Source organism: Haliaeetus albicilla, chromosome 2, assembly GCF_947461875.1.
Source record: "Haliaeetus albicilla chromosome 2, bHalAlb1.1, whole genome shotgun sequence".
NCBI classification, from domain to species: Eukaryota; Metazoa; Chordata; class Aves; order Accipitriformes; family Accipitridae; genus Haliaeetus; species Haliaeetus albicilla.
The window spans coordinates 15,235,664-15,246,645 of NC_091484.1; positions in this window are offsets into that span (position 1 = coordinate 15,235,664).

Sequence of the window (10,982 nt, forward strand, 5' to 3'; positions counted from 1 at the left end):
GAAGCTCCCTAATATATTTACCATGAATGCTGAATGATTGAGGCCCCTAAGGACCTATGAATGATTTCTATTTACTACCTTTAGCAAAAAGCCTGTGTAATTAGCAGCAGGAACTTCACTTGAATCACAACTGCTAGTGATATTTCCAGCTCATTTACATAGGTATCTTAGGAAAAAAAAAACAAAACAAAAACAAAAACCCCACAAACAAACCACATAGAAAAAAAAAATACAACCCACAACAAAAAAAAAAACAACCCAACAACCAACACCAGAAAAGCTCTAAGCTTTTGACTGGAGAAAACATTTTAGCCTAGGAAGTTGCTAAGTGGCTATGCACTCAAAGAGACACGTGAAGAATCAGTCCCCTACTGGGAACATGGCAAGGATCTCTGTATCCAAAAGCATCAGCTTTACCACCTAACAGAAGAGAGAATTTTATAGAGTTCTGTACAAAAGCATCTAACCTCATTTTCAGGCCTCCTGCTATGAGACTGTATGGCTATCATACTCCCACTCTTAAGTTAAGAACACAAATTCTTCTGGTTATGTACATGACATATAGGCATACCTAAACTTTTTTTAAGCTTCCTTTTCAGCTAACATCCTTTTATACACATTCAAGCACCTACCCTTATAATAACCCTGCTGAACAGAGTAGCATCATTATCTCCATTTTACAGATGGAAACCAGACAGAGAAGTCAAGTTCTTCCAACACACTAAAGAGGTACATAGCAGAACTAGGATTAAAACCTGTAATTATTACAGTGTTATCTGGATCCTTATGGTCCACAGCAGTCAAACAAAAAAACAAGGATTGAAAACACAGCAAACAATCAGTTTCTTTCCAAAAGCCCAGCTTTCAGTAAAAATATATGGAAATGTTTCAATTATTTGATTAAACCAGCTGCAGATAGACTTCCCACATGCTTGACTCATTTGATAGAGCAACAGATGCATGCAGCAGTCCTACCACTTTCTGAAAGCAGCTTGTTGCAAGGATTTGGTACTTGGAGTTCCTTCTGCTACTGTTGGCTGGCTTGAAACCAGAGACCACCCAGTGCCTGCAGTTGGTAGAGCCTGGCTGCATAAGAGGTTGGTGTGTCAAAATTTGGTTTCTATTAACACTGGGCAAGAATTTCATTAAAATAGCTATTTCGTCCAGGTATATCTGCTGAAATAGGCATGCCCGATTTAAATCTCACAAACCAAGAAAATTCATGAAAACCCCATGGAGCAAGAGTTACATAAATGAGCTAAACAGAGGCAAGAACTCCTCACAAATGCATTTAGAAGTTAGTGTTTGCAGAAATACTTGAGAACTCATCCAGTGTTTGTTGCACTATTTCTATTCCTGTAAGTAACCATAGGCTATGCTGCAGTTGAAACCACCAAGAGTTGTGTGCCCAGGAAGCTAATAGGAGTATTGCCATCAATTTTGGTGAATACAAGAATTAATTCAAATTGGACACCTAAACAGAAGACATTATCTTCAGCTGATATTTCATCTCACCTTTGATTTAAGAGGAACTAGTCTACCACCAACTCTCTAGCTAGCCATCATACATAAAAATGAAAATAAGACACTGCTGTACCAAAATCAAAGATCTCAAAAACCCCAACCAAACAACAACAAAAAACCTACACCAAACAACCCACCAAAACCAACCAACTCCCCCACAACATACCAACAAAACCCGCCCTGACATGCATTAAGCCTCAAACCATGGTTTGGGTTTGTTTGAGTTTTGTTTTAAAATCAGATTACCACAACTCAAATTCATCTTGGTATACCACCACCAAATTCTGCTTCGACAGGAAGGAAAAAAAAATTGGTCCAGAAATTCTGAAGCTGAACATTCTAGTTCAATACTCAATATTTTGGTAGCTCCAGTAATTGCTTTCTGCTGGAGCCAGAAATAAACCTGTTAACTCTGCAGTAAAAGCAAAACCTTAAAGAAGTGAAATTGTAAAAGCAAAACTTCCGAAATCTATACAATCAGAGAAATCTCACATGGGAACATTTTGCTAACTAATTGTAATACATGTACAAGTGGCTTCCAGTTCAGAAGTGTTTCACCTCTCTTACTGCTTTGGCCAGCAGAAACGGATTTCCCCCTTTTCAGCCCTCTTAAGAGGCCTGCCACTGGGGAAAGGGGGGAAAAAACCACCACCACCACCCCCCCCCCCCCAAAAAAAAAAAGAAAAAAAGAAAAAAGGCAGTTTTATTTAGTCCAGCACTTTCACCTACATGACACCCCCCCATTACATTATCTCAAAGTCTTCCCAAAGTACTAGTTAATAATATTCGAACTTTTCCTTGCATGACAGGTGAACTATTTTTATCCTTAAGGCTAGGCAAGCCAAAAATTAAATTTCACTGTTCATGTCTTACAGTAACAGCAACAAAACAGCTCATAGATGGCAGAAGTCTTCAGTTCTGCTTCCCTCTGCAGATAAACAGACAAGATTTCCTCTGAACTGAGGGCACAACCACAGCACAAATTTTATAAAAATCCAGTTTACTCAGTAATAACATCAGATTAAACACTTCCAGTGATCACAATCTGCTGCAACTTTGGTTCTCTGTGATATCTAGTATCTCTTCCCCCCAAATCCCAAATATACATACCTTTGAAAATGAGACACACACAACATCAAGCCTAGAGCATGATCCAGTTCCATCTTGCACACATTTTGTGCTCCCTGTTGTTAAGTGATACACAATTGACTGTTTGACACCAAAAAGCAACAATTTGCATAAGTGGGTTGTTACAATTTTGAAAATGATACCAGAGCCAGTTTCTCATATAAAGTCAACTGCACTTAAGCATATATTCATGACATTTAGAAAAAAGAAATTAGGCTGGGAGTTGAGAGACTCAAAGGTAGCATTAAGCTTCCAATAAATCCCATGGAAGTTAAAATTAATTCCCTTAAGTGACATTAAAAAAGAAGTTTCTTAAAAGTTGATTTGTTCTAAAATAATATCTTAAGCACTATTCAGCATCAGACTTTGATGCCTACATAACACTTGGCTATCATATGCAACAGGTCAATTGTACATCACATTGCATGTATGCCCGACTGTCTTCTTTCATTCCCACCTAAGCAACCTTATCATTATCACCTCTGATATGGTTAACATGGAGCCAACATTCCTCTCGGCAAGGATAGAATAACTGATAGAAGAATCAAAAGACTCTAGGGAAAATCCATGGCAGAAGGGCTAAGTATGATAAAGAGGACTTGTTTTAAATCATAATGAGATTTTTATCATTGGCATAGACCCATTAGTGCATAAGAAGGGTAAAATTATTAATAGTGACAGAAAAGTTGAATAAATATTTCTGGTTTACATTTTGAAAGAAGCAGGAGGATATACGTGTATCACTTGAGAAAGATTAAGTACTTCCTACTACAGCTGCAATCAAGAGCAACTCAGAAAGGATAACAACAGGAACCCACTGAAAACAGCCTGGGACATGTCTGACATGCTGGTACTAATGTTAATACATCTCTGAAGACTGATAACATCATACCAATATCCAAGTAAGGCAAGTCAAATGACTCAGCTTCACAAAAGCTGATTAGCTCTCGGCTAAGTCTTGGGCAAAAAGGAAAAATAGGCCCAACTATTTAACTGAGGGAGAGTTATGGGACAGGAATTTATAGAAGGTTGGGTTGATTCCCATTTGTAAAATTAGCCTTGACAGATGAGAGGTATTTTGAGTGTTTTAAGGTGTTTGATTTAATGATGCACATCATTCCCCAATATCAATTCCCTAATTGATACTATAAGCTATAAGGAAAATATAACATTTAGAGTAAGCAGTAGGAAGCCGATTGCTCCACAACAGTGGTTGTCATTCAGAAGCTATAGTCAGACAGTTTTGACATGAGTTCTTCAGCAAGGGACAATAAGTATATCAGATCACATCATGCTTATCAGTAATCTGGGGTAAACCTAAACACATTGACTACAAGCATTTAGAGAACTGGTAAATGATGATCAGGAAGGTCAGTCACATCCAGCAGTCTGGAGGGCTTTGATATGCATGCATCCACTCCCACAAAAAGTATTTCAGTACAACTTTGTGCTAAGTGCTGTTTCCAGAAAGGGTGTGAGTACTTTTGGAATGGGAGATTCTAGTAAGGAAAGAAATCAAGAGGGATTAATGGGACATACTGCTCAGTAACAAAACCAGTAATAAAAACACTAATTACTCAAACAATTTTAAAACAAGAAGGCTTTCCAGGATGTATGAAACACAAGAACAGCAGTTATTCCCACCACTGCATATAGCAGAACAGAGAATGTTACTGAAATCGTTAAAACTCAAGTTCAGAGACGATATTGAAAAAAGAAAAAAATCAAGATGGAAAAGCTGTGGACAGCATCAGAATATTTGCTTTAGGACCAGAGGAGAAAGTGTCTTATAATGGGTACTGAGAGAGAGATCAGTCTGTTTATTTTATCAAAAAGATTGAAAGGGACTTGATTACAAGCATGTCCTTGGGGATAAGATACCAGCTACTAAAGAGCTTCTTAATGTAATGGAGAGCAACGTAACAAGCAGAAACATCTGCAAGGCCAAATCAGACAAGTTTAAAGACTTGGCAAGATTTTTTCCCCCTGCCCAACCACCATGGGGAAAAAAAAACCTGAAACAATCCACCAAGCCCCAGCAACATTATCTCCACTACCACTGGCCATCCTTAATAAAGAAATTATACCTTGTGAAGCAGTGGGAAATGGTCACTAAGGATGCTGAAGTTAGTAGCTGAAGACCAAACGGACAATTTAAGTCTTAAAGATGGCACATTGAAACAGAAATGGGAATCTCTCTAAAGTTAGCAATCTTAGGTCTATTGAAACTCTGCCACAAAAATGACAGCATGGCATCACCTTGATGAACAAAACTGGTGGTGTGGTTTAAGACCAGCCAGCAACCAGGCACCACACAGCCACTCGCTCACTCCTCTCCACTCCCAGGGGGATGGGGAGGAGAATTGGGGGGAGGGGGGGAGAGTAAAACTCATGGGTTGAAATAAGAAAAGTTTAATAACTAAAGTAAAATAAAGTGTAATAGTAACAACAACAATAAAATATAACAACATTTGTCATGAAAAGGAATATAATAAAAATAAAATAATAAAAAAAAATAACCCCAAGACAACAAGAAGTGATGCACATGCTTACCACCCGCTGACTGATGCCCAACCAGTGATCCACCCCTCCTGGCCACCCGCCACCCCCCCCCCCCCCCAGTTTATATACAGAGCATAATGTTCTATGGTATGGAATAGCCCTTTGGCTAGTTCTGGTCAGCTGTCCTGGCCATGCTCCCTCCCAGCTTCTTGTGCACCTGCTTGCTGGCAGAGCACAGAAACTGGAAAATCCTTAACTTAGGATAAGCACTACATAGCAACAATTAAAACAGTGTGTTATCAACATTATTCTCACATTAAATCCAAAATACACTGTACCAGTTACTGAGAAGAAAGTTAACTCTGTCCCAACCAAAACCAGGACAACTGGTTTCCAGATAACCTTCTCTATTAAAAGACTAAAACTATATACAGAATAATACACAATGATCCTGTTATTCTCTTCTCTGCCTGCAGTTGGTAAACACACACTACTTTGTCTTACTTTGCCCAGCATGCTGTGCTTTTTAGCAAGCAAAACAAAAAGGAGCCTATGACACATTTCTTCACATTCATGAAGGCATATTTTATACAGCTAATACCAACCCAGTGGGAAGACTCAATAGAAATGACAAATAAAAAGAGCAATCGGAACATAAAAGCTCACTCCTCAACTTCAAAGTTCACCTACACTCACTGCAAAGTGCCTGCAGAGCTCTGCTTTCCCATTGCCCATCTCCCCCCATCCCCAAAAGCCCCAGTCAAGTCAGTTTTCTGGGAGCTGAGGATCTGTCCTAAAGGCTTCAACTAAGTACCTAGACCAGATATTTAGCTCAATTACTTATGCTATATCTTCCAAACAGGTCTTTATTTTACATGGTATTTTGATTCTTCCATAGCATCTTTTAGCTGAAAAGCTCAAGGTAAGTTGCAAGCACTGATTGGACATCTCTGGATGTGCTTAACCTTGTACCTTCATTCTCCCTCTCTGTTCAAAACAGGACTGAGGAAGAAGATATTTTAGGAATATGTTTCAGTAGGCTACAAAGTAGTCTTGCCAGAATTTAGTCTTGATCAATCATTCCTTCCTCTGTCTCAGCCTTCAACTGTGATACTGCACAAGCTGAGTTCCAGGCATAAGCAAATCATTAATAGTGGGGCAAGATCCTACAGTTCACATTGCTAAAGAAATAGTTTACAGCCAGTACTGGCCTGCAAGACTTTTCTAATTTCTAAAGGCACTCTAACCACAGAGTAAAACACCTCAGCCTGGTCCTGTGAGGCACATGCCTTCACTGGAGCTGGAATCCACCAGTGATGAATAGAATCTATAAGGTATCACATACAGCAGTTTCCAGCTGGTGGTTTGTAGAGCTCTCTAGATCCAAAGAGTATTTCTAATGCACCTCTAAAACACAACTTAACATGCCTGTTATCACAAGCATTGCTACTGCAAGAGTTTCCAGAACATACAAGTCAAAATAAATTGCAAATTAGTGACAAATAGATAAGAATTCTCCTTGTGGCAGCTCACCCACTTACAGACTTGAACATGATATGCTTGAGTGGATAGTCAAGAACAACAAAAGCAGAAGTATTTCTGAAGTCTTTTTAGTCCCCCATAAAAATTCACTACTTTCTCAACAGCTACTCACCTCCCACACCTCACCAGGTATACAAGAGGTTCTGCTTGCCATTAGGTATTTAAGACACTCAAATTAAGACTAGTTGGATTAGAATCTGGGAGTAAACCTAGACCTTGGTCAGTACATGACTGATCCCAGTTCCTCTGAAAGCTTGCATTTCAGACACAATTATCACTCCCTACACACAGGGCAAAACTGCTCTTTGAATCAAAGCACTAACTTCAAAGCTTTTTGTACCCACAGCTGTACCCGAGGTAAGCAAGTAAGAGGGACGCTTCTTTAAAAGAGCATATCTTGTCCTGAAACTTGAAAGATGCTCTGTAGGCTATTGAATTTGCTAAGGATAAGGTGGGCAATTATTCGTTGATAAACAACAGGCACCCTAACTTGTGCTGACTTCCCGAACTTCCACTCGAGATGAAACTAATCTGATACACTCTGCAATGACGGATTCACGCAGTCCTTCTGACAAGGGCAAATAAAGACCTTCCAGGTCTTAATTCTCAGATAAAGTTGTTCCTTCTGGTAAACCCAGTAACAGGCATTGCACACAAGAATTTTCTTCTCCCAGGTCACCTTTATGCTAACAAAGAAGTAGTCAGCAGTACAAGATTTGTGCCTTTGAGGGGTGCAGCAGAAAAACAGCAATGCTGGAGTGAATCCAAGGAGCAGGGAAACAAAACTGCTAGTGGAATCCAGACGAGATCCTGTGGGTACCCAGCAGAGTTGCTGTGTATCATCAGCCGAGGAATCGGATTGCTGCTGTATGTTTAATTAGTTTCATCTGCATATAAAAAGCAGCAAGATAAGTCACCAGTTAAATTGGCAGAACTTACAAGAGCAAGAGTAGATTGAAATGTAAATTATAGGGACAATGAAAATATATAGTCCGTGCTATGGAATCATCCTGCATCCTTAAAAAAAAAAATCATCTAAATAAGCATCAAGAACACTGAAGAGCTAGAACTCGATACAATCCATAAACAGACGTTAAGTTAGTTGTGCTTACAGTCTGTGAAGAAAGCAATTAAGATTTCCAGGCTCTTATCCAGCATAAACAGCGCTGTCCTATAGACTATTTTTGCCTGAAAACATATATAGTCTCTTTCCTTACCAATGAAGGTAATACAGAAGAAAATGGTCAAACATTTAATTTATTATTTAAAGAGGCACTGAATTACTTGAAACAGATAAACCCAATAAATGTGAGGATTTTTAAAAGGTTATAGGGAAATAAGTCTTGATTTGAGAAAAAAAATCATTAGAAAGCATTGATGTTTTAAGAGATTAGATTTAGTAATGAAAGAAAATTAAAAGGAAAAACTGAAGGCTGCCTTCAAGTGACAGAGGAAGAAAGCATGCAGCAGACTGTCACTTGTACTTTAGAGTCCCTTTTATCCGAGACGCACACACTAACACAGCCAAGCAGCTGTTTGCTGTGGAATATGAATTGAGGCATCCCCCGCACATTTGAAGGGCATGCATACACGGGCATCAACTGCAGGATGGCTATTCTACTTTATTCTATGCAATTTAATTATGTAACTAATGAAGTTGATATATCATGTGATACATGAAAACTGTGACCCAATTCAGATATATAGCTATACAAGCATATATTCATTGCGCGTATCTGTTTACATTAAAGATATAGAACAAAGACACTTGTAGTCAGCTCCTCAATATACAAGATATTATGTCCACAACACTGTTGGTTCATATGTACTAATAGGGAATACAGCCACAGGAACTATGCAAGCTGTCCATCAGTGCCATGGCTTCAGGCTAAATTACACTTGCAATGGCATTTGCAGTATTAAAGCACTAAAGGAGTACGTACAACTTCTGCTTTAATTTTTGCCTTGCCTGACTTCAGAAGATACAAAGGAGAATAATCCAGCAGCACAGTACGGCCTGCATTAGTCAGGGTCTGGGCAATTAGCATCCTTAGTAAAAACTGCTTGAGGATAAGGTATATTTGGAGGCAAAAAAAAATTTAAATTATCTAATTTTGATATGCTCTGGATTCAAAGCAAAGCCTCCTGCTGTCTTCAAAGCATCACTGAATGTCAGTAAAAGGAGGAAAGTATCACTGTGTCTCTTGTTACAACATTCATTTATTACCATCTATTCACTCATAAATGTCAATGTTATTTCACCCTCCCATTTCCTCCTCCCTCCCTTTACCCTCCCCCACCAAAAAAAAAAAAAAAAAATGTTGCCTCACCTAATGAACCTGGTTGTATGATTTTTCTACTGCTGGAGACTTAAGGCAGAGCCCTGTAGAGTCCTGCAGTGCAATGGAAAAGTGTATGCTAGTATGTATGCATATATTATATAAAACAGAACATGTGTAATAAAGAAGTCTTTATGGGATGTTAGATTTATTCCTATTACAATATAAAAGCAAAAAATTGCACTGTATTTCTAACAGATAGCACCACTTACACCCGGTAATGTAAATCACACTACCATGGAATGACATTACAGAACTGCACGGGGTCTCTTGCTTTACCCAACTGTCAATAGCTACAATGCCAGGAGTCCAGCAATAGATAAGTATGTAATGTATTCTGAGATACAGGGCTCCGAAAATTTACTGAATCTATTCCAGCTATTGAATTGTCATAAAGAGCTCTGTCAGACTGATGACATTCATCAGATCAGCCTGATCTAGCAAATTTATACATTATCCTTTCCCTTTTCTTCTGCTAGCAAAGGAACATTGCTTGGGATGGAGACCGTACTCGTGCACAGATGGGCACACTTACTCCTGAACTCCTCTGTCAACGATCCTCTAATCCTACCCAACACCACAGAATCAAGAGCAAGGAAAACAATAGTAAAAGGAATACAGTAGAAATTTGAGCACATTCCAGTAAGGCATCCCCAAATGCTGGTCTTGGACAAGAATCTTGCTTTCTGGGTAGGGGAGGAAGGAATGAGAGTTATAATACATCGCAATGGGGCTGAGATCACGCCTTACTCATCCCTCCTTCCTCCTGCTGTTTGGCCAGGTTCATTACGAAGGAAAGATCTGTTGATTAGTAATGCTATTTTGAAACTATGATAAATGACACTATAAGACAAACCGTTTTTAAGGGCACAAGAAGTCAAATAACTTATCCATTGGCAAAGGGAAAGCAACTAATGAGTTTAAAAGAATGTAAAACCCTACAGATTCTGGCTTATGACCCCTGGGAATACCACAGTACCATACATACACCTGTAATACAATGGAATCAACACCTTCTCTCAGACAAGGGAGCAGTGAAATTTTCATTGCTACTGAAGTTGCAAGGGCCCCACTGAGGGATTAAGGGCTCCTCTAAGCCAAGTGCCACTTCCTTCCCTCAAATGCTGTCAAGTTACTACAAGACAGAACAACTCAATGAAAACCAAACATGGGGGTTGGCAGGGGGAGGATCACAGCAGAGTGATAAAGATGTTTGCCCAGCTCATCTTCATTTTCCCCATCTATCAGAAAACTACACCAATGAAATAGTAGCCGTATTTCAGCATCCAAGCAGCTCTTGGCAGACTAATGTGCCCACAAAATAGTTTACATACACAAAATTCTGCACCTACCATTTGCAAACAAGCAATATCTTGTTTTTCAGTGCAAACAACTGTGTATTTTTTGTGCATACACAATGACCATGGGTTACCTGGGCTGTGAGTGCCTGTAAATACCAAGTCTTGCTCCACTGTATACAACTAGTTTTTGAGATACAGAGACAGAAGGCATCAGCACGCTGCTCAGATCTCTGGGAGGTAGCACCTGTGTGCACATTCAGTTTGACTCTAAGGATTTCCCTCAGAACAGAAAACCCAAGTACGTGAAGTTTTTAAACAAACATTTTTGATATTTGCATACATAGCAGGAGAAGATACGGAAGGAGCATGAAAGCTGACTGCATTTATCTGAAAGGATAAAACAGTTTGAAACGTTTCCAATTATGGAAGTTCTGGTTTAAGAAAAATTGAAATGACAAAGTTCTTGTACACTTTGTGGTGCTCTATGTTTCTGTGAATTCTTATCTCTTCAGCCCAATGCCACAGGCTACAGGTCTGGAACATAGCCCAGTTCCCATTTTAGTCATAACAGAAAAAGGGGTGGGGGGAATCTCATGTCATAGCAGAGCTAAGCACTGCCATTTCCATCCCCATAAGACTCTGCAGG